Here is a 21,989-nt window from a genome sequence, read left to right as displayed (position 1 = left end):
CAAGCTAGGCTTCAGCAGTATGCGAACCAAGAACTACCGGAAGTACAAGCTGGGTTTCAAAGAGGCAGAGGAACTAGAGATCAAATTGTCTATTTCTGCTTCATTGACTATGGTAAAGCCTTTGATTGTGTGGATCACAACAAACTCTGGCAAATTCTGAAAGAGATGGGAGTACCAGACCACCTTACCTGTCTCCTGAGAAACCTGTACAAGGGTCAAGAAGCAACAGTAAGAACCAGACATGGAAGAACCACTTGGTTCAAAATTGGGAAAGGAGTACGACAAGGCTGCATATTGTCACCCTGCTTATTTAACTTATATGCCGAGTACATCATGAGAAATGCCGGGTTGGATGAATCACAGGTCGGAATTAAAATTGCTGGGAGAATTATCAACAACCTCAGATATGCAGACGATACCACCCTAATGGCAAAAAGTGAAGAGGATCTAAAGAGCCTCTTGTTGAGGGTGAAAGCGGAGAGTGCAAAAGCTGGTTTGAAACTCAGTGTTAAAAAAACTAAGATCACGGCATCTGGCCCCATCACTTCCTGGCATATAGAAGGGGAAGAAATGGAAGCAGTGACAGATTTTATTTTCTTGGGCTCCACGATCACCGCAGACGATGACTGTAGCCATGAAATTAAAAGACGCTTGCTCCTTGGGAGGAAAGCTATGGCAAACCTAGACAGCATAGTAAGAAGCAGAGACATCACCTTGCCGACAAAGGTCCGTCTAATCAAAGCTATGGTTTTCCCAGTAGTAATGTATGGCTGTGAGAGCTGGACTATAAGGAAGGCTGAGCACCGAAGAATTTATGCTTTCGAACTGTGGTGCTGGAGAAGACTCTTACGAGTCCCCTGGACTGCAAGGAGGTCAAATCAGTCAATCCTAAAGGAAATCAACCCTGACTGCTCATTGGAAGGACAGATACTGAAGCTGAAGCTCCAATATTTTGGCCACCTAATGCGAAGAGAAAACTCTCTGGAAAAGACCCTGATGGAAAGACTGAAGGCAAAAAGGGGAAGGGGACGGCAGAGGATGAGATGGCTAGATAGCATCACCGATGCAATGAATATGGACTTGAGCACACTCCGGGAGAGAGCGCAGGACAGGAAGGCCTGGCGTGCTATGGTCCATGGGGTCACGAAGAGTCGGACACGACTGAACGACTGAACAACAAAGCAAGGGTTTCTGGCTCCCAACTGTTTAACAACTCATACTGCTGAAATGAAGACCGCTGCCTTGGGGTAAGCAGGAGTTTTTATGTGGAAAGACTGGGTGCTCCATTCAATTCTGCCACTCTCAAAACCGATTCCTGATCTCAGCGTTCTTGTATTCTAAGCGTGTGTCTTTTTGCACCAGGCTCGCGGTTCTAGGCGAGGTCTCGCGGTTCTAGACAAAAACAGCGTCAGTCCCGCAAGCCTGAAGTCTGCCAAGCCCTGATCTAGACAACAAAATCCCCCCTCGCCGCCACCGCCTCCGCCTCCGCCGCGTTTGGAAACCAGAAGTCGTGCACGGCACTCTGCGAACCTCAAGGCAATGAGCCCGACTCTCCGCCTTCCCCCAGGCAGACCTTGCGGGATCCCTTCCTCCCACAGAGGCCTTGTGCGTCTCTGCCGGAGCTCTCGGGCAGCACGTCGCGCCTTCACACGCCCTCCTTGGAGCGCAAGCAAGCGGCCGGGGCGGGAGGGGGCTGGAATTAAGGGGAGGGCGAGCGCGGGCAGCCGGGGAGAGCTGAAGGCTGCGTCCAGGCGGCGAGGAGGAGAGGGGGAGGGCAGAAAGGAAGGGGAAGAGCCTCGGTGCTGCCGGGTGGCGGGAGGGGCCTGAGCCGACGACAGCGCCGTTTGGGGGCTCTGGCCCCCCTTCCCCACGCCAGGCCCGGAGCTGGAAGGAGGACGAGCGGGAGGCCGGCGGACCGTGCGCGCGCTGCGCTGCGCTCCGGGGACGCTGGCTGGCTGCTCTCCCCTGCGAGGAAGGGGACTCCTCAAGCAGCAGGGCCAGAGCAGGACGGCAGAAGGGAAGCCCGGCGTGGGACCTAGCGGCGAGAGGAGGGGAAAGAGGCGGCTGCAGCCGGCCAGGAGACTGGCCGGGCTGCCTTGGGGGAGCCGTTGCCGCCAAACGGCGCAGAGGCGCAGCCGGGCCGGAGCGCGAGCTGAGCGGAGGAGAGCGAGGCGATTGGCCGCCGCCGCAGTTCCCTCCTGCGGCTGCTGGCCTGGAGTTGGTTTGGGCTCCTGGAATTGCGTCGCCTGCGGCAAGCTCGGAGTTGCTGGAGGTGGGTGTGCGGGAGAGCCGGTGCGGCCGGCCGGCCCGTCTTCCAGGCTGTCTCTCCACAGCTCTTCGCGGAGGGGAAACACCCCCCCCCCCGCGCTTTTTCTTGCCTTTCCACAGAACTGGAGCCTGCTGGAGAGGAGTGGGAATGGGGAGGGGAGGGAAGGGAAGGGAAGGGGCGCTGGGGAGCCGTGTGGCGGGGGGGGGGGACGACGCCTTACGGCTCCAGAGGGGGATTGGCGCCAAGGTGAATGGGGGGAGGCTCGCTGGCGAAGGTAGGGGTCGTGTGGCGCTCGATTAAGAAATGGCACCCGGAAAGGCTCTCTCCCACCCCCACCCCGTTTTGTTTCCTTCCTTGCTTTTGAATCCGGATTGAACAGGTGGAGGGGTGTTGCTGTTTGTGCCATCAATATACTGCACAGCTTTAGATTCTCTCTCTCTCTCTCTCTCTCTCAAAACAGAAATGATACCCAAACCAATTCACACGATCACCGGTCAGTAGGGGTTAGGAAATGGGGCTTACAATGCTTGAGATTCTTCTGAGTTTCAGAAGCGAGATATGGGGTGTTACTCCCGCCTCCCCCCTTTTCGTGTTCAAATTGGGCAGTTTTTGCAGGTGCTTAACTTGCTGTCTTGTGTGGCAGAGGTGGCTGATGATTATAGGGTTCGAGGAAGTTGTTGAGATGGATAGTTTATGTCAAACAGTAAAATCAGACCTGTAGAACAGTCATTACCACAGGTACACATGTCACAATTTGTACTACAGCATTCCCCCCACCCCCACCCCCAGCAAACCAAAAAGAAGCTTCCTGCTTGGGTCTGTAGATGTCCTTAACAGGCAAAGAACACAGCCGGTCTTCTTGGCTGCCTGTAAGAATCAAGGCATTAAATAAATTCTTTCCCACCCCCTACCCAGTTTTGCCTTCTGGTAACTGAAGCATCCTCCTGTGAAGAAGCGCAACAGTGAGACCTCTGTTATTGCTAGGCCATCTCCCTCTAATCATGATCTTGGTTCTCTATAGCTTCTTCAGAAATCTTTCTAAAATGTACAGCAGAAGATTGATTGGTCTGTTCATTTGCTCCATTTCCCAGTAAGATGAAACACTACGAAGGTAATAGATTTTATCTCATTGAATCACTCCATACCCCAGTCGTAAGCACATCAGGGGAAGCAAGACCCATTGATTTCCAAGGGTGCATCAGAATGGTGTGTTTAGGATTTGGATGCCAAATTATTTTAATAAATGTGTACATGAGCTATTTGTTAAGTAAAGGAGCACCTGCTGTATATAATTGTTTTGCATATAAAATGAAGGTTAAATCTTCGGCCTTTTGAAGTAATTCATAAAATATTGTTTTGTAACACTTAACTGAATTTCTTCCTCTCAAAGTTAAGGATAAGGGAGGGTGGGGTAAGAAATACATGATTTTAGTAGAAAAAAGAGGCACCAGATTATTCTACTGCCAAAAGAAATTTAGGAGAAAGATGTTCATGTGTTGCCTTTCCTTGGCTGTGGGAGGGGGTACCAATAGCTCAACATTGTGCTTGGATGCATGGAGAAATTATGAAATTATATAGATGTGGTTTTAGCGTGCTTAATTTTGCTGCATAATGCCCTTAAAGGATGCTTTCTGCTCAATATATGAAGTTTGCCTTGCATTATCACGAGGTTATTTGCCTAAAATAGCATTGCTTCCTGGAACGAATAGGTATTGCAGTGCTTTACGTAGTCAATGCAGGGGAGAATTTTCTGTTTCACTATAGGCAAAACACACCTTGTGTATTTGCTGTGGTTATCTTTGTTTTAATTTTTTTTCCATACAAGTACTGTTGCATTAGGTCAGCTGAAGAAAATGTCAGTAGCACCTAGTTCATGTTACCTTGAAAAAATGGGTTCAGGGCCTTTCCTCAAGTGGATTTTATCTGAATCTCAAAATGTTTTGGTATGGGAAGTATATGAGAGAGAACCTTTAAGGGGTTTATCAGTAATCCTCAAATCTGAGGAGCAACTCATTGGGATGGTTCAGATGTAATACTAAAACATAGTTCAGTGTTATGAGAATGAGCTTAGCCTCCACCGGGGCTTGTGTGTTCCACTCAATCCCCTTCTCCTCTGATGTAGCCATGAGCATTTCAGAAGCTTTTGCTTCTGTTTTAGATTATCTGCAGCTTGCTGTGTCACTTGAACCTGGATGAACTGTGGTTATTCTTAACCACAGTTAGTGGAAACAAGCAAAATTCAGACTATACGCTTAAATCCAATATTATGTGAAAAGAGTTCTGCTTGCACTGCGAGACTTCCCTGTTCTCTCATCTCCCCCCCCCCGCCAGGCCTCCGGACACACCCCAAATCTGCTCTGGATAGTCCCCCAACCTTCCAGACCAGATTTGGGGTGTGTGCAGGGGAAATATCTTCCATCAGTAGTTCCAGTTCTGCTGGTGGGAGGACACTGTTGGACCCAAGACAGAGTTTATGAAGCTTGTTTTTTCAGTGACCATAATTAAGCTTAACCACAGTTTAAGGTTTGGGCAATATGCTAAACTGTGGTTAATCTAAAACGGAAGTAGAACCTTCTGATCACTGCTACCTCGGAGGGCTGAGGAGAATGTGTGAGACCAGGCTCATTCTCATAACACTAATCCATGGCTTTACATCTGAATGCAGCCACATAAAGTTTCTAGAGTAGCTAGGAAACATGAAGTTCTCCATGATTTCTGCCAGTTTGATCCATGAGAGACAGCCTACCCCTGCCTGCTTCCGGTTCATGCATAATACAGGGAGGTATGTTCCCCAACCCGTACAGTTGATAACCAGTGCTGAGGATTCCCTAAGCACTTGGTTTGCTCAGTTAGCATGGGAAGTTTTCACCATGTACCATAAATCTTTCTGTGAACCCATGTAGCCTGTCTGTTTTATTTCATTTGGTGGCAGCCATTGAGGTGAGTTTGATAGAGAGCCTTGCCTTCTCCCTTTCCACGGGTTCATTGCATGACCTCAGGAACTGTCTCTCAGTCTTGATTTCCCATTCATTAATGGGGCTGTCAACTGGTCAGAAAAACACCCCTCCCTAGCTTACTATTGTGCCATTGCAGCTTGATCTGCAGAAATTGGCAGCTGAAGCTTTTCATGAAAATAAGCACGTGTTAATTGCTACAGATCAAGGATGCTGTTTATAGGCATAGGAGCAAGAATAAAAACCCTATTTATAAAATAGGAATAGTTGTAACAGGCATTAAGGATGAATGGAACAATTTTTAAGTCTCTTCATAAAATCAAAGTTATGAAAAATAGAGCACTATGATAAAGTATCTGCTTGCTTCTGGGATGTGAACAAAAGTTAGTGTTTCTGATGGATCTTTTTCTTTGTATTTTTTCACTTATACTTAAGGAGAATTTTAACTCCTTGGCATTAGTGGACCTCACATAAATTTTGAATTTTTTTCTGTACACTACCAGTGCAATCTTATACATGTCTACTGAGAAATAATTCCCATTGAGTTTGTATAGGATTTTCAACCTAAATTATTTTCTTGAAATTATTGAAGACTCCATGAAAACACAAGCAATGTAAAAAATGATTGATGCATTTCTTCGATGAGATTATTTTTGTATCTGGAAGAGAAATGTGTAGCATTATCTGTTGTATGACACAAGTATTACTGTGGAATATATTCATTGTCAAGTCAACAATTATGTAAAACCTTTTGCATCTTCCAAACTGAGTTACTACATCTGCTGCAAGCTTTTAATTGGTTCAGTTAATCAAGTAAACTTTAACTGCAAGGGCTGACAATACGAAAAAAACTGTCTCAGACTTTTGAAGGGCAACCTATCATTGTGCATGTTATGTTGATGTGTCTATACCATCCTGCCAGTGCCAAAGAATTAAAAAAAGAAGCTTAAAGATGGTGTTCCCTTCTAGTCTGTATCTGAAACTTATGAAAGAGTTATGAAATTGTAAACACTTAATGGAAACTGCCTTATTCTTCAGAAACCTCAAAATGGCATGTTTTAGTTAAGATCAACCTGGCATACATAGTGGGATGGTTTGCATGACACAACAGCCTACCATTGGTTATCTGTCAAAACTATTCCTATTTTAGAAATAACCCATGGGAGGCTGCAGTGCATTAAACAACCCTCACATAATGCATGCTCGCCGGGTTTGCACAACATGACAACCCCTGAGTGGAAGTTGGATATGCAAAGTGTCACCTGTAGGTACCGTGGCTCGTCATGGGTTAAATGACTCACAATGAGCCATGCTGTGCGAACCAGGTCAGTTTATGCTTTGGCCCGTAAAGGGCTTTTTCTTCCAAGATATTCCTTTTTTCATTGTACATGTGTCAATCAATCTATCCATTCCTTCATGTAATTTTTGCCACGCCCATAATACCTTATTTACACAGTGTCCGGATTCAGATGATCATGGGGGTAAAAGAAGCCATCGTGGTTTCTCCCCCCACCTCTGCATGTTGTTTGTATAATTGTGCGTGCTGTAGTGCGGGTTGGCATGTCATCTGAACATGGCACAGTGGGGATGGCTTTGTACCCACCTTACAACCCAAAACTTGCAGTAGGGGTTGTAGGGTGAGTATGAAGCCGCACCGTGCACTGGTTTTGGACAACATGGCAACCTGTACTGCACGGTTAATTATGCAAATGACTGGCACATGCACAGCATGCACAAGGGCAGGGGGGAAAGCCACAGTGGATCCTTTTACCTCTGCGATTGTCTGAATGCTCCCAGAGAGAGAGAGAGAGAAGCAGTGAGTTAGGCATTTGTATCTGAAGAGCCCTAAAGCAATTCAGTCTGAATCTTGTCTCATTTTTTTCAACCTGAAAGGCAGCTGAGTAAAGTTATACATCTTTAGATGTAGTCTACCACTGAGTGGATCAGGGTGGATAAAAATCAATGATTAAATTTTAAAAAATAAATTTATTTATTTTATTTATTTGTTTATTTTATTGCATTTATACCCCGCCTTTTTTCCTCTTGCAAGGAACCCAAGGCGGCTTACATTATCATCCTCCTCTCCATTTTATCCTCACAACAACAACCCTGTGAGGTGGGTTGGGCTGAGAGTCTGTGACTGGCCCAAAGTCACCCAGTGAGCTTCCATGGCCGAATGGGGACTAGAACCCAGATCTCCCAGCTCCTAGTCCAACACTGTTGCCACTACACCACACTGGCTCTCTTTTTTAAAAAAATTTTAATTGGGTTTTTATTCATTTTTTAAAAAAATAAGTACAATATTAAATGTTCCTCTTATTTAAAAAATCACATCGTTACAATTAAGTCTTATCATAACTATGCTAACCTACACTTACAGTCTCATAAAAACAATTTAATGACTCTATCACACTCATGCATTGGTAGGACATTCAGTCAAACATGGACGTTCATTGTAGTTTTTCGTCTCATGGAAATGTCTCTGTCCAGACTAATTACCTGCTCTTCTTGAAAGTTCTGGGCTTTCAGTTTCTGTATTTCTGACTAAAATTACATGTGCAAAGAGACAGAAAGGATAGGATTGTTGTTCTGTGTTTATTGTGGAAGAGCTGTGTCAAGTGAGGCAGAGGAGTTAGGTAAGACAGAAAAACAGTATAGCAGAGTGGATGAAAATCGATGATTTAAAAAATAAAAATGGATTGTTTTTGTAATTGGATTTTTAATTAAAAAATAATAATAACTAGGTCAACATTAAATAATCTGCATCTGTGTATGTTGGCCATACACTTAAGTTCTCAACTCAGTCAACACCTCTTCCAGATAAAGGAGGCTTTTCTATGGAAATGATGAACCAATCTGATCATTTCTCAAATATGACTATTGAAACTGTACCTACCAAATATAGGCATTTCATTTTCACTGATGAAAATAAGCTGTTTTAGTCTGCTTAGTAACTATCAAACTTTACTTTGACCTATCAATCAGGGCCCTGAATATCGGGAAAAATTCCTGCTTCACCTAAATACATAGAGCCCCTGAATTGTGTCAGGTGCTTTTTCTGGGCCCTGGTGTATCATCTAAGGTAAATTTACAGAGGAGTAGCTGTGTTAATTTTATTGTAGTGAAACTAAGAAAGAGTCTTGTGGCAGTTTAAAGGCTAACAAATTGATTATGGCTTAAGCTTTTGTGGACTAGAGTCCGTTTCATCAGATGCGTTTTGGGCTAAGCTAAGCATACAAATGTGTAGCCAGAGTTGGGTAGCGTTCTTAGGCAGTATGCAGTGTTGGCAATTGTGAGAAGGGGCTTCATAACCTCAACCACTACTTTGGTACCCCAGTTATGTAAACAAGCTTTGAAGCTACTTTTGTGTAACTGAATATGTACTTTTTATCATTCTTCTTATACTATTTGTATCTTAGCTCATTCTCTTTCGTTTAGTAGTTCCGATGAGCTTATTTTGATCTGGGTATCAGAATGTGTCAGTGTGTAGCAGAGCCCGCAGCTTCACCTCTTTCCATATTCATAAACTCACCCTGCAGATTCTATACCCATTATGATTACATAAAAGCTAATAATAACTTCTGCTTAGCTAGATTTGAAGACATTATATACAAGACATGTGGGGGTGGGGTGGGCTTGCATTAGTTTGCGTTTTTTTTAAAGGCAGTGGCAGCAGAAATTATATGATCTATACATAGAAAGATCTGACTATTTGGAGGCTGCTTCTAAAATTTTATATTTCTGCAAATGTATGATTTTATGTCGCACTGGCCAGTGGCCAGAGCAGTGAAATAAACCTACCAACATTATAGTGTGACTAATACAAAGGTATACTTTTCAAAAGTTTGAAGGAGCATATATATTGAGTCTGGATTTTGTTTTATTTGCAAATTCATTTTCCAAGTTTGTTCTTAATATAATGATAATAGAACTGATACTGTATGACCGAAGTTTTCAATAGGAGCAAAATTAGAGGGGTCAGCGCCCCAGCCCTAAACAAATGTATTAAGAGATAAGTCCAATTGACCTAAGAGGGACTCACCTAAGTAAGTATGACTATGGCTGCAATCCTAGGCACACTCTGACCTGGTTTGCATGACATGACATCCCACTGTGGCTTAATTTACCCCAGGGGCTGCTGCATCTTGCTGGGTGGCTGCAGGCACCATTTTTGCATGGTGCCTGTGGGTGCCTGATTTGCCATGTGAACCCAGGCGGTAGGTGGTGTTTGAGGGTTAGATAACCCGAAAATAACCCATGGCTGGTTTTAAGGTTATTTGAAGGTTGTCTAACCCTCAAAGAGCCTTGTGTGGTGCAGAGTGGCAGGCGGCAGTATTGCAACCGAAACTCTCCCCACGACCTAACCTCCACCAGGGATCACATGACACAACCACTCATGGCGAGCCAGGTGCCCATGAGCACCATATAAAAATAGCACCCACAGGTACCCAGCAAGATGTGACAGCCCCCTAGGATAAAGTAAGCCATGTTGGGCTGTCGTGTTGTGTGAACCGGCACTAGGAGTAAGCCCCATTGAACACTTAGACTGGGTTTGCATGATCAGCACGGGAAACAATGTGGTATGGGTTAATTCCCCCCACCTCGGGCATGCCTGCCATTTGCTTAATTATCCATGCTGCATTGTGGGTTGCCATGTCGTCTGAACCTAATGGTGTAGCGTGGCTGCTTTCTAATCCACCCCACAACCTATGGCGTGTAGTAAGGGTTGTGAGGTGGGTTAGAAGCCACTTCTGTTGCACCGCATGCCGAGTATGGATGACACGGCAATCCGCAGCACAGGTAATTAAACAAACGCTGGGCACACGAGCAGTACACACAGGGCATGGGAAACAACCCCTACTGTGTTGTTTCCCTCTGCAATCGTGCGAACCCCACCACTGATACTACATTCTGAGTAAACTTGCATGGCTGCAATTGTATGTGTGCTTATTTGAGAGCAGGACATATTGAACTTAATTGGACTTCTTTCCAAGAAAATATAGGATTAGATGCATAGGATTAGATGATGAGTTTTATAACTCTGTATGTAATCACTGTTGGATATGATGCATATATTACAGAAACCAATTTCTTGCTTTGTCAGGTTGTGATGGATAGCTAGCTGAAGCTTTTGGCTTTTACTTGTATTTCAGGTCAGAGAATTCTGTTGACAATGTGTATGTGTTTTCTGAACTGATGTAGGCAAAACCGTTAATGCAAGCCATTGGGGAATCCAAGATTTTTGTTCTTTAAGGCTGGTGTGGGGAACTTATGGCCCATGGCCTAATTTCATCTGGCCCCCAGCATCATCCTGCTTTCCAGATGCTGTGAGTCCACTCTTACTGTCCAAACCACCCCTTTGGGAATCACTTCCTCTTCCAGTTTTGTGTGTGAGTGAGAAAGAGAAAGGGGGGGGGAGAGAGGTAGAGAAGGTAGAGACAGGCAGTGGTGGCACAAAGAGAAAAAGGTAATGTAATCCTGTAAAATCCACTTACCATCAGCTCTGGCTCTGCCCACACTTGGCTGTGGCCACCGTTTGCTCATAGGTCAGTGGCCCTTCACAGAAAAAAGGTTCTCCACCCCTGCTCTAAGACTTGCTGATGCTTGTTCCCTCATATAGCAGTGTGTATACCTATTTCTCACCATGTGGAATCAGAGCCCCAGCACCAGTCCAGTAGGATAGCCTTCCAGCATTGTGTCCTCCACCTTGCTGGTATGGCCACTACACACACCTGGACAACCTGAGTTGGGGCACGTGAGCTTCCGATGTCATATGGTTTATTTTCTCAGGAGTAGAGGGAAGTTCCCAGCCTCTCCACTGGTCAAGTTGTTATCATGTCTTCCCCTCTTCACCTCCTGTTAACTGAACGTTTTACAGTGTAACCCAAATGGTTAAGGCAACATGGAGGGAAGTCTTATCTCATTGGGTGGTACAGGAGTCAAGTCAAGCTCAGATTTCCAAATTAATCAAGTTTATGAAAAAGAAAAAACAATATGAAGGGGAAATAAGAGAAAGGCAGCAAGTATGTCAGTTAAAAAACAACAACAATGACCTAAAATAGCTGGCTAGTCTACCTAAATCTATAGTGAGCAATCTGAAATAGCAGGTATACCCTAGCATTCCATGCTGGAGAGTCAGGATTACTTTAGCATTCCATGGAGCCTTTTGAGATGGTCAGAGAGTGACTAAAATAGGGGCAAATATTCCATGTTTTGTGTCACCTAACAGGGTTTTTTAATTGATAGGTAAGGGGTGATCCACTAATAGGGTGGCCTGCCTTAAGTTAGGTGTGAAGTGCTATGTGAACGATGTGGCTAACCCTTACCTGCCAGTCATCCTTGTGGATTGGTAGCACACATGATCTGGAGGGTTGAGTGAAACGTTGTTTAGGGTGCAATCATATGCATGTTTAGACAGAAGAAGCCCTACAATTCCTAGCATGTCCCAGTAGATATGTAAAATTTTTGGAAATTTTGATGCTTTGGGGAAAAAATGGGGTTTTTCCCAGAAAAAAAATGGAAATTTGGGGGGAAATTGAAAAATAAGTTATACTTTTTTTTAGTGCCCTTTACAGATCTAGCATCTCTTTGTTGCTTTAAGACAGCCTTCCCCAACCTGGTACTCTCCAGATATTTTGGACTTCAGCTCCCATCAGCCTCAGGCAGCATGGCCAATGATCAAGAATGCTGGGCACTGTAGTCCAAAACATCCAAAGGGCACCAGGTTGGGGAGGGCTGCTGTTATTTATGTAAAATATGTTCATAAAATTATCATTATATTTTAAAACTTTTAAAAGTAAACTCAGTAAATTTGTAATTATTGTCTGAATAGATTAGAACTACATTAAATGACAATTACAGCCTCAGAAACACAGGACACTATAGAACAAAACTGAAACTGTCAAGGATGCACAATGATGAGTCTTACTAATATGTTGGGAAACAGAGCATAAATGTCTGTCAGTAAAATATTCTTTTGATCAATAATTTTAATAAGGAATGAAAGAAATAACTATAGTTGGAGTCTTAACAGGGAGGATAAAAAAAAAAAACATTTTCCCCATGGTTTCAATATTTCCAGCCATATTACATCTCTGGTCTTTCTATAAAAATGTTCTTATTACATAGTCATTTGGAGGGAAGTAAAAGCTGGGTAACAATATATACATACTTTGTCTTAAATTCTAAAAGAAAATATTTCATAATCTAAAGCTGTTCAATTTTCCAATTCCTCAGAAAAAAACAAAAACTGTCCTTGGAAAAAAACGGGGTTTTCCCAGGTTTTTTCTGGACATTCACATCTCTATGTCCCAGCCAGCATGGCTGACTTGAGGGATGCTGGGAACTGTAGGACTTTTGTGTGTTGAAAGAATGCATAGGGTTGTGCTCTTAGTTACTTTGGCCACACGAATGGGAGTCCTAGGGCAACACACATTCTGGATTCAAGGTTTGCATCAAACCATTCTTGTCCAGTGTCTGGCACATAATTTGCAACCAAGGAAGGGCTATTGAAAGAGAATGGGAAAAAAAGGGGCTATTATGAAAAGCTGGTCAGTTTTGTTATCTAAGGGCCCAATCCGAAAAAAGACTGTCATGCTGGGAGTTGTAGGACTTTTTCTGTTTAAACATCATAGGATTGTGCTCTTAAGTATAACCCAGCTAAGGGAACAATCCTATGTGGATCGACAGTCGCCTCCAACCTATCCAGTGCAGGGCGGGAGGAGTGGTGAGGAGCGGATGTCCTCGTTCCCCCTGCCCTGCTTTCGTGGCTAGACAGCTGATTTTGGCCATCTAGCCATGGGACCTTGGAGCGCGGGAAGCAGTGGCTGGACGACACATAGGATGTGTCATACTGGCATTTCCTATCTCTGCGCGCAGAGCCAATCCACGCTGCCTATGAGGCGGAGTGGGAGGGGGTCGGTTCTCTGGGAACTGACCTATCCTATGTGTGTCTAGCCTCTGACTAGCGGCCATAGGATTGTGCCCTAAATTGATAAAACTGCTTGCAATATTTTCATGTCCCTGAGCCAAAGATAGTAACAGCATTTCAGTTGCATGCAACTGTTTAGAGGCAGGTAATAACCATATCCGATAACTTTAGCTAGTGGATAGGGAGCATATTGCAAGATGTTTGAAGGTACTAAGTTTTGTACTTGTGGGTAGGATAGTGATCTGTTTGTCAACAATTGTCTGGATTGTATTCATGAATTCTGTATTAGAGAGGCCAATGTCAGCTATAGAATGAGTGTACATGTTCACACCATTTACCCATTGTTAATGACATTTAAAATGGTTCAAGGATTTTATTTGGAAAATCGTGTGTGAAGTAGTCCTTGGAGCATAGAGAGTCCTGCCCCCCCCCCCCCCAGTATATATCTGTTTTCACAAAATAAGCAAACCTTGAATTAATGTTTCTCCAAAAATAATCCTAGGAAAGTGAGAGAGAGAAAAAACACTCCAGTTCTATTTAAGCATTTTATTAAAAATAGCAACATAGAAGCTATTATGAAGATGTTTTGACTATGAAGCAGGAATCCATTTTGTGAGGCAGCAGCTTCTAGCATACTATCCTCCTTAAAAATAGAAACAAGGTAAAAATTTAACACATTTTAAATTCGTGCATTTAAAGTTACATATTGCACTTAAATGCGAGCTTATACCAGAAACACACACATCATGCAATCGTGCATGCTGCTACTTACATCATACAATCCAGTCTACAGCCAGATCTTGTGTCTTAGGTACATTTGTTCCAGACCGTCAGGTAAAGTGGTACACCGAAAGGGATTAGCATTCTAAAAGTAGCAGTACCCAGTCAAGTAAAGAAACATATCAATATTAATTAATTTATTTATTTTCTATACTGCCCAATAGCCAAAGCTTTCTAAGGACAGACAGGGCCTAAAAATATTGTGTATAGGACCAGACCAGTAGACTTGCTGAACACTAACATTTCTCAGTTTAAACATGTCTAGTGCATCCTTAAGGACCTACAGCAAATCCTAAGACATGATAATTCTGTCATGGAAACCTTTGGAGGTAGGCCTGCTCTTGCTACCAGACAACCGACATCCTGAAATCGTTATTCACCAGCAGCAGTGACCCATGAAACAGCTGCAAACCAATCCTGTAACAAACCACTGGACTTGCATAGTCGTTTCCTGTGCTCCGAGGTCACTTCCCTCCTCCTCTGTGTGTGAGGGGAAGTAAGTTTGAAGCTTCTGCTTGTGGTGTGGAACAAACCAATTTCCCAGTTAACATTTGTAAATTGTGGTTTGTTCAATCAAACCAGAGTATTACACCGTGGTTTGATTTTGATTTGATTGAACTAACTGTGATTTAAGCAAACTATATTTTCCTGTATTTGGATTTAACGGAAGCTAGTTTGTTCCAGACTGCACGTGGAAGCTTTAAACTTTATCGTTCATGCAGGGAAGGAGAAAGAGGGCATGTGAGCCTGAGGATTTTGCCTAACCATGCTCATAATTAACCTGCATGTGATACAAATTAATCAAGTCCAGAGCACAGTAAATTCATTGGAAATAGCCCATATATTGGGCTGGTTGTCTGTATCTCACATGCAAACTTTAAATTGATACACAAATATACATTTCAGCACAAAAATGCAAACATGCACGCCTGCTATTTCCTCCTTCAATTGTACTCATAATAAAGATCCCTCCCCTGTAGAAATGGAAGTAGCACACTTTATTCATGCAGTATGTATTGGCTAAAACCTGGTTATTGTTCAGTTGGCTTTCCTTTTCCTTTGTACTGGGGATAAAAAAGACAAAGTAGCTCAAAGGTATGAATATTTATTTAAAATAAGTGGCATAATGCTTTAAGAACCTTCTTAAAGTTACAGTCATGATCACAACTAAAGAAGAAAACTATAGGAGACTTTGCTTGTGAGGCAAGCAGGTATTAAGTGCAGACCTTAAAGTGGAAGTTAAACTACCAGCCCCATCCCTGACAATTTTTGTATGGGCGGCAAAAACGTTTTTTTGTTCTGCCTGGCTTTTAATGGTTTTTAAATTGAAGGTGTCTAGAGGGCCCTTATTAGGGCCCAAAGATGGGTGGGAGGGAAGGAGGGATATAGCTGATTATTGCAGTTGTATTCATTTGTTTGATTGCCAGAAAACTCCATGAAAGTACCACAGTGTGGAACATAGACTAATACCAGTGGTTCTGAACTTCCATGTGGGAAAAACCCTTCAAGAATATTAATGTGTAGTATGACTCCATCGTTTCTTTTGATTTCTTTTTGTTTTCATCTGTCCTTCATAGTCTGCTCTTTGCATGTTGCAATATATATACACAAAAAATCAACAGATGAAAAATGGGGAGGCAGGTGATACGAGACAAAATCTGTTGGTTTGTCTGCTTCTTGTTACTTGCAGGTAAATTTACTGGTCCACCATTGTGAGGAACACTGCTGGAAAATTGCTGTCTCTTTTAATGATACCAGTGGGGGAGAGATTTTTAATATAAACATTCAGATTCTAATGTTATGACTTTTTAGATTGTATGTGAAAGTGGTGTGGAGGATACCTCTGTGACTAGTGTGTGCCATCTATGCTTGGGGTGAACAATATATAATTACTTACATGCTGAAACAAATCATATTACAAACAATATCTAATTGTATTTGAAATAGCCATTTTTCTCCACACAAGACTGTTCCCTTTAATTTCCTATATCTGATATCTTCAGTGGTTCCTCAGCTCTGGTAGGAGTAGCTATTGCAGAGTTTTGCAGGAGTATAAATCTTCTACTGCCATTTTTAACAAGCTTGAACTGAGAGCTTTTCTAGTTACCATTTTCATTAGACATTGAATACATGTGGGAACTGTACACTGTGCCCCTTATGTTGCTGTTTTATAACTTGTTACTGGCAAAGCTGTAACTAGCGTTTCTGGATCATGTTTGCAGATACTGGGACAGTGAAAGATGTAAGTATATTTGCTATTTGTGGTTTCATGGGAATGCAGCTCATAAATACTGACTCAAAAACAAGTCACTTTCATTTTATTGACAATCAGAAAGCTGTTTCTTTGTATTGGTAGACTATAACAAAAAGAATGTAGCTTGGGACTAACAGCTGAATATTGACAGTGTGGTGTGAATATGGTTTCTTGTTATTTCAGATCCGCTTTCCTCCCCTCTCCACCCCTGCCTCCTCCCCAAATGGCAGGGGCTTTGGAGTAAAAACTAGATAATAGATTTGGTTCATTTTTTAAATTGCTTATTGGTGAGGCTAGTATAACAGATATATTTTAACAAATGGTCATACATAGTCACTGATAATAGTTCCTTCAAAGATTGTGGTTTTGTGTGGTGCAGTGGACAGAGTGCTGAGTTTGGACATGAGAGACAAATATTTTATTATCCCTAGCGCTCTCTTTTGGTGTTGAATAACCAAAGTCTTGTAACGTTTTGAGAAGTTTGCTTTACGCAGCAAGTTTAAGAAGAAAATCTTGATTGTTTAAAAAGTAAATATATATAAATCCCTACAGGGTCTTTCTTAGAAGCTGCATTCATTCCTTTCCCAATTAGGAGAGATGCCTCTTCTGAGGATTGTACCTGCTGCAATACCTGCAAGTGTTGTTTACAAACAAATAATGTTCCCCCCTTTAGACTGTCCTATCAATATACAAATCTATGCGGAGTTAATAAATCACTTAATCTATTAGAAATCATGATTAATTGATCAAGATTTCTTTGAGTGACAGCCCTACTCTAAGTGCACTGACAATTGGAAAAGGGTTTACATTTAAGACACTTGCACAAGCTTGAGAAGATGAAAGTAAGATGTGACAATTCTAGTCTGTAGCCTGTCAGGTCACCATTGATAGCAAAGAGACTTGTGAGCAAGATTTCTGTGATAATTTTGGGAAGGGAGAATAATGTTTCCTGTGTGGTGTGGGAATATTTATCTTCCTTTCCTGGAAAATGCTTTAGATTCAGTTATGTTTTATCTCATGTCCTGTTTGAAGATCCTGGAGTGAGTGAATATCTTGAAAAGAAGTATAAACGATGCAAGTATGAGCAGGACTCTTGTCTTGGAGTTGAACCCTTGGGCTATTACTTATTTATTTATTATTGCATTTATATCCTGCCTTTTTTCCTCTTGCAAGGAACCCAGGGCGGTTTACATTATCCTCCTCTCCATTTTATCCTCACAACAACAACCCTGTGAGGTAGGTTGGGCTGAGAGTGTGTGACTGGTCCAAAGTCACCCAGTGAGCTTCCATGGCCGAGTGGGGACTAGAACCCGGATCTCCCAGCTCCCAGTCCAACACTCTTGCCACTACACCACACTGGCTACTCAGCTTCTGTTTGTTGTACCTGCTGGCAGGCACCGGCAGCTCAAGGGAAAGATTCTTTGAGTCCCCTGAGGGACAATGAATGGAAGGGAACAAACCTGAGTGACGGAGTAGATCGCAGGGATGCATGGAGAAACAGAGTGACAGAGTGACGGAGTAGATCGCAGGGATGCATGGAGAAACATAGGATAGGCTCTCAAGATGTACATTTCTCATGAGCAGTACTTTTTCTCAAAAAAGTTATTCTGCTTCTCCCTATCATGGAATATTATTTTCAAGTGTTGCTTGGGAATGTGTGTATGACTTTGTGGATACATTCTATTCTGCTTTTGCTGTTTTTATTTTATGGGATAAATAGACTGTTTCTTTTTCTTTGCAGATGGAGAAAAGAATGGGTACATAACAATGTTTTGGGGAATAGAGCCTTTTGACTGGGGTTCCTCCTCACTGCCTTTTACCAGAAACTACATGTGCTGTGGTTTTGCCACGTAGAAATGGGTTTGTGCCATGGTGGTAACGCAGTATGCATTCTGCTCTTTATGTGAAATATGTCTAGGATCTATAGCTGCTTTTAATATAGAAGTATGGGGTCTCCTGCAGTGTACTATGCTAGCCAAGTATAATCCGCCAAACCACTCTCAATAAACTAAATTTGAAAGGAAAATATGACATTTTCATTTTTCCTAAAACATAATGGAAAAGTTTGAATCTACTGGAATTTGCTACCATCACTAATGCATACGATCTAGACATGCTTACTCTTTCCAATGGATGAAACCACAAAAAACCACTCCAGAAATAATTATTTCTGTTATTTTTGGAAAGCTCTAGGTTCCCCCTGCTTTTCTAAGCATTTCATATGTTCTGTTCTTTAAAGTGCATTCATTGTAGGTGATTTGGTATTCTTTTTTGGAATAAAATTCTTGCTTCTTTGCTGCTTATTGGTATGTTGAATGTTAGCAGATGCTCTGGGGTGAAAAATACACCAGTGCTTTAGGATTTATTAACTAAAGTATGAATGGAAAATCATTTTTATTATATTAAAAACAGAAAAGGTTTATTTCCTTAATTTCTTAAAATACGTGTTTTTGAAATTTTCAGGTTAAAGTAAAAATTTGTATGGGTTCCATGTTTTTAGGCCTAATTTATTTCTTGTTTACCTTCCTTTTAAACACCAGTCAGGTCTCTGCCCCTGTTAAAAATCTAATAAATCACTGAATGTAATAAATTAGCTTGGATAAATTTCTTATCTGTATTTCATTCATTATATAAGCCAGCTGTAAAGCAATACATCTAGCTTGCTTTTCTCTTACATTGTAAGACTTACATGAACAATAGCTTGTTCTTTCCATTGCATGCTAAAAGATTGTTACTGGAACATTTACTTCCTCTTTCATCTAATAGAATCTGTTTCAGTAGTGAGGGCAGCCGTCTCATTTAAAAGGTTCTTATTCTCACATGAACTAGATGGTCCCTCTGTGCATTGGCACTCAATAATAATTAGCACAGCTAATCTTTACCTCAAACCAGTGAATCTTTTTAAAAGAAGGTGATTTTTTTCATACATCCCTCTACATTTTGTTTTCAGTACAGCTCAGACATTGTTTCTCTAACTCAGACTATACCCCTCATCATCCTTGAAAATTGGCCATACTGGTTAGGTCTGATGGGAGTTGTAGGAGTCCAGACCATTTGGAGGCACCATGTTAGGCTGGTCTAACTGCTTGATCCTATGCATAAAAAAAAGAGATCTCATGTGTTAAATGAGATCTCTTTCCAAGTAAGTGTATGTAGAATTGCTGCCTAGCACAGCTAACTGAGCACAGCATTGGTAAACTTGGAAAAGATGAATGCGTATAGGGAATGCCTTACATGACAACTATTTACCTTTTATATCATGTGAAATAAAAATGCTATTCCACTCTCATTTTAATGGTGATCATTAGAAATAATTAAACAATTAAAAAGGATGATGATCATTCATCAACAAAATAAGTATATAGTAAATGTATGTGTGTGGAGGGGTAAGTTATTTTATCCAAGTATCTAGCATGCTTTAAATGAGTATTTTTTTCCTAGTAATGCAAAACAGCTTGTGGTACAAGTTACCTATGAATAGCCCTTGAAGGTGTCATTATTTCCACAATTTTTTAGAAAAAATATTTTAGCACTATCTGTAAACTGTCTTAGTATCTGCTTCTGAAAGAAGCTTGTCAATGATCAGATATTGAAAAACACTTTTCCCAGTCCAAACTAAACATTTCATTGGATTCTTCATTATGCTGTCCTTGTTATAACAGTGAAGACTATATGTTTAGAGTTGTTGAATATTTGTATGCTCTTGGTAGTTTTAAAATTATTTTGCTAAAGGCTTTGCCAGGTAAATTGCATTCATGGCCTTGGAGACAGAGAGGAAGAAATTGCTATTTATCAAGTGGTGCAAGCCTCAAAGAATGCGCTAAATGTTTACTGAGTTCTCCATTGCATTTCACTATGCAGACAGGAGCCATTTTGATTTGCGGCCCATGTCTACACTAGCTGTTCAGTGTATTCAGCCTGAGGAATCCATACTGATATCCTGCATCTGCTCATTATCAGTACGAAAAAATGGACATCAATGTTGTATCCATGCTGTGCTAAATTGGATCAGATTAAGTAGGGGCAACTTTTCCATTGCCAGACACTCAATCTAGGCAAGGGCATCCCAGAAGGACCTGCCTGCAAAATAGTGTGATTTCATTTTTCAGGAGCAGAAGGCTAGATGCCAAAAGCTTGTGGGGAACCACATCTGAAGAATGTACATACTGTGTTTTATGTATATACTGTGTACCCCACTTTGCAAGTATATGCCTGCTCTTTTCATTTTTGATTATGGAATTGCTCTTGTATTTATAGAGGAGCTGGGGAGATGTGCAAGTTTCAGTTCATTTTAAAAATAAACAATGGGAAATATGGTGAAAGTGAGCCCATAGTTTGCCCCTCCATTTCCACAGTTGTGTGCAGATAAATAGTCACATGAATTCCTCATCTTTGAACTTGACTCATATAAAGGATGCAAGTTCATCTGCAGTGAAGATATTGTTGAAGGATTCCTACTCAGATGTTTTTCTGGGTATAAACTTCCATCGTCTTTGGTACTACTTTTACAGCCTAATCTTAAGCATATTTATTTGGAAATAAGCAATCCATTCAGTGTAGACATATGAAGGCGCAGAAAAAAAAACTATTCACATGAACGCTCTCTATAGGAATGAACAACATAACCTTGTCTTGAATGCTGAAACGCCAAAAGAAAGTAGTCAGGCCCGGGGGGAAACAATGGAAAAATTTTTTAAAAATGCTTCTCACCCATTTTTTTTCCCAAGCACCCTTTTGTTTTTTCTGAAAAATTGAACAGCTTTGGATTATGAAATAGTTTCTTTTAGAATTTAAGAAAGTTATTTATATATTGTTACCCAGCCTTAACTCCCCCCAAAATGCTTTTTAGAAACTATGTAGTAAGAACAGTTTTATAGAAAGACTAGAGATGTGACATGTCTGGAAATAATGAAGCCATGGGGAATTTTTTTTAATCCTCTCTGTAAGATTCCTAGCATAGTTATTTCTTTCATTCCTTATACAAATTATTGATCTAAAGTATATTTTACTGGTAGACATTTATGCTCAGTTTCCCAGCATGTGAGTAGAGTCACCATCGTGCATTCTTGACAGTAAATGTACATTCTTGACAGCTTGGGTTTTGTTCTGTAGAGTGCTGTGTTTCTGATGCTGTAAGTGTCATTTAGGGAGCAATCCTATGGCCGCTAGTCAGTGGCTAGACAGCCATAGGATATCTTGTTTTCCGGGAACCAACCTCAGAACCTGTGCTCCGAGATCAGTTCCCACAGAACCAACCTTCCCCCACTTCCACACTGCCTCGCAGGCAGCGTGGAAAAGCGCTGTGCTCCGTGCTCGCAAGAGGAGCATGGAGCCCCTGAAATGGGGCGTTCCGGGGGGGCGTTCCAGGGCAGGGAGGGCAGAAATGCTGGTACAACTCATCCAATGTGTTCTCCAGCAGTCTCCTCCCTCACTCTGCCATCCTGCAGTTAGACCGAAAATGCAGGGCAGGCGAAGCACGGAGGGAATGATCCCCTCTGTGCTTTTCCTGCCCTGCATTGGATAGGCGGTCACCTATCTGCATAGGATTGCACCCTTAATGTAATCCTAATCTATTCAGACAGTAATTACAAATTTACTGAGTTTAATTTAAAAAGTTTTAAAATATAATGATAATTTTATGAGCAAACCAAGTCATACATAAAATAACTTCAGGAACAGAAAGGCTCCTTTATTTTGCTAAAGCATCCGTCCCCAATCTGGTGCCCTCTGAATGTTTTGGACTACAGTGCCCAGCATTCCTGAGGCTGATGGGAGCTGAAGTCCAAAATATCTGGAGGGCCC

At 41.9% G+C, this 21,989-nt stretch overlaps 1 protein-coding gene across 8 annotated transcripts in view; it reads left to right on the top strand.

Annotated features, from left to right (window-relative positions):
• The first annotated feature begins 1,108 nt into the window (after window positions 1-1,108).
• The window catches only part of PIP5K1B (phosphatidylinositol-4-phosphate 5-kinase type 1 beta), a 120,300-nt gene continuing 99,419 nt past the window's right edge, over window positions 1,109-21,989 (top strand). For 3 of the 8 annotated variants that reach the window (XM_084834363.1, XM_084834364.1, XM_084834359.1), the window contains exon 1: window positions 1,730-2,272. The gene's annotated coding sequence lies outside the window, so the exon portion shown is untranslated. Of the gene's footprint in view, window positions 1,248-1,705 lie in introns of those variants that run through there. The other 5 variants (XM_084834357.1, XM_084834356.1, XM_084834355.1 and 2 more) reach the window with 3 other exon arrangements.

Source organism: Heloderma suspectum, chromosome 2 (genome assembly GCF_057233095.1).
Source record: "Heloderma suspectum isolate Gila_16-S chromosome 2, 16-S_ref, whole genome shotgun sequence".
Lineage (NCBI taxonomy): Eukaryota > Metazoa > Chordata > Lepidosauria > Squamata > Helodermatidae > Heloderma > Heloderma suspectum.
Note: the sequence above shows the minus strand (reverse complement) of the source record. Positions and strands in the feature narration are given on the sequence as shown.